General features: G+C 33.6%; 1 pseudogene; it reads left to right on the top strand.

The window, feature by feature from the left end:
- The first annotated feature begins 371 nt into the window (after nt 1–371).
- On the top strand, nt 372–1,643 carry LOC114498979 (annotated as a pseudogene).
- Nucleotides 1,644–2,869: the final 1,226 nt, after the last annotated feature.

The following is a 2,869-nucleotide window of genomic DNA, read 5'->3' on the forward strand; positions in this document are numbered from 1 at the left end:
GTTTTTATACTAAACTTCATCCTGCACCATATCAAAGTATAATAATAATAAAAATGTTTTCCAGTGTATTATATAAACACTTTTTGTTTCAATAAAGCTGGAAAAAAGAGAACATTTTCTGATTTAAAAAATTGTATTTCAGAAGGTGGCAGTGGCATTTTGAAGGGTCTCGGCTTTTACCAGCTCAGGTTGTGGAGTGGCAGGGAGATCTGCTCATATTTGCCTAATAAATTCAAGAGCCAAAAGAAATGAAATTCTTAAAACTTGGTAAAACCAGGTATTAATTCATTTACAGTTATTGATTTAAATAAGATCAGCAGAGAAAATGTTGAAATTATTATTTTTCCCAAGAAGCAAATATCAGCAACAACCAAGTTTAAGTTTTCATGAAATCCTTACAAGAATTAAATAATAGTGTGTCTAGAAGTTGATAGAATAGAGTTCAGGAAACCTTCTAAAATATTACTCTTTCTATAGTTTTACCACTGTGGATGCAACTTGCCTCCCCAAAAGTATACTACTAAATGTAACTGATGTTCTCTGGAATCTCCAAATCCCACTTTCAATCTGTAGGATATATGTGACTATTTGGGTATTGCAGGATCATTATAAAAGAACAGCCGGTCAGAGAATTTCACACAGAAAATATATTACAAATCTACAATGGGATAAACTATTTTCTGAGCTGAGAGAACATTTTCAGTTTTATGATTTGTATCATTTGAAGAAATGAAGGACCGTAACTACACTCCATGAATTGTGATCACAGCTAAATATTAGCATAGTGAAATCGTGAAACAAAAGGATAAATACCTAAAATGTATAAAGAAAAAGAGGACTGCACTTTAGAGATTTGATTAGACAAGGGATTCTCAAGAATAAAATCAGAGTTCCACAAGATGAAGAGAATTTTGAAGAAGCTATTAAAAATATAAACACAGCAACAATAATTGTGATTCCAATGAATATTAAAGATATATTTAATGATAATTACTTCATAAATATCAGCAAACAGGCTCCATCCTTTTGAGTTTCAGTTTATGCCTTAAGAGACTTTGTTTCCAAGGATGACCAAGGATACTTACCTGTTTGAGACACAATTTCCTATGTGATAGCATATTTGGGTGCATATATAAAACCGAAAAATGTTTGCCATGTTAAAGCAAAAAAAGATGTTCTGCTGTGAATAATCATATTGACAAGGTGCTTCAGTTTAGGCAACAGAGGATATTTCAGAGAAAAAATTAAACTTATCCTGCAGCAGTTCTTCATGTCTTCGTGTTGTAAGATGGTGATCCTTAACTAAAGAATGTGGTTTAAATACAATGAACAAGGATGAAGTTATTTCCAGTGTGGACACTCAGATAATGAGATAGTATTCTATGTAATGTTATGAGCTATTGATATGTTTCATAAACAACACAGTAGACACATTCAGAAGAATCTAATTATCATTTTGAAAAAATATGAGAATGTCTTTTTTCACTGCCTTTCTTTATGAATACAGGTTATCTGTAATGGTGAAAGATGGTAAGTTTTGCTGACATGGAACAGTTGAGCCATATACAATTATTGCATTCTTTACAGGAGCTGCAGCTCAAGGGGTAATCACAATTACCACCAAACATTGTAGTATTTTTTAAAACTAGTTACTTTCTTTTTAAAAAAAAGATTTTATTTATTTATTTTTAGAGAGGGAAGGGAAAGAGAGAGAGAGAGAGAGACATCAATGTGTGGTTGCTGGGGGTTATGACCTGCAACCCAGGCATGTACTCTGGCTGGGAATTGAACCTGTGACACTTTGGTTTGCAGCCCGAGCTCAATCCACTGAGCTATGCCAGGCAGGGCTTGTAGTTTTTTAATAACACATTTAAATTGGCATGTCATAGACTTCAGACAATTCCCAGTTATAAAATATGCACCCAATGTTGTGTGTTAATGATTAAAACAGTAATAATTGTCTTCACATTTTGCTCTTATTTATAAAACTCTCCTTAGAGAGAGCTGTTAGAAACAACCAGTGTCCTTCGGTAGATGATCAGATAAAGATGTGACACACATATGCAATGGAATACTACTCAGCCATAAGAAAAGATGAAACACTGACATTTGTGACAATATCATTGGGCCTTGAAAATATCATGCTAAGTCAACTAGATCAGTCAGAAAAAGTTAAGAACCATATGGCTTCATTCATATGCAGGGTATAAAACTGAAAGTAACAAATAAACAAATAAGAAAAGCAAACAAAAACAGAGACAGACAACAGAATGGTGATTATCAGAGGGAAGGACAATGAGGGGTAGAGGGTAAAGGGGACCAAATATATGGTGATGGAAGATGATTAGCTTTTGGGTGGTGGCCACACAATGCAATATATAGATTATGTATCATAGAAATGTATAATGGAAACCCATATGATCTTACTAATATCACCCCAATAAATATAATAAAAGTAGTTTTATTAACAAATATTATTTTCATTTGAAAAAAGGGATTTCTAAAATTTTTGTCACCTAGCGACACAGGAAAGACTGGCACTGTCCTATATTCTTTATTATGTGCAGTTAAACAATTGGACTGAAAACCTGAAGCCCACTTACCCAATGACAAAATTCAGTAATGGTGAGGGGAGAGGAGAAATGATCACTTTCTTTCTTGGTCACTCTCTTTGCTTGACTTTTTGAATCATGTCTTAGATTTCCAGCCTACACTTAGATATCCTTCTTGGTGTGCTTAGCAAGTTCTTTCTCATGTATTTGACATTAAAAAATTGGAGTTCCCTCAGACTTCATTCTTACACACTTTTCTCTCTTCTACCTACTTGAATCCATTAGGTGATATACAACTGTCTTAATGTTGTGTACCA

This window comes from Phyllostomus discolor, chromosome 6 (assembly GCF_004126475.2).
Source record: "Phyllostomus discolor isolate MPI-MPIP mPhyDis1 chromosome 6, mPhyDis1.pri.v3, whole genome shotgun sequence".
In the NCBI taxonomy this organism is placed as follows: Eukaryota; Metazoa; Chordata; class Mammalia; order Chiroptera; family Phyllostomidae; genus Phyllostomus; species Phyllostomus discolor.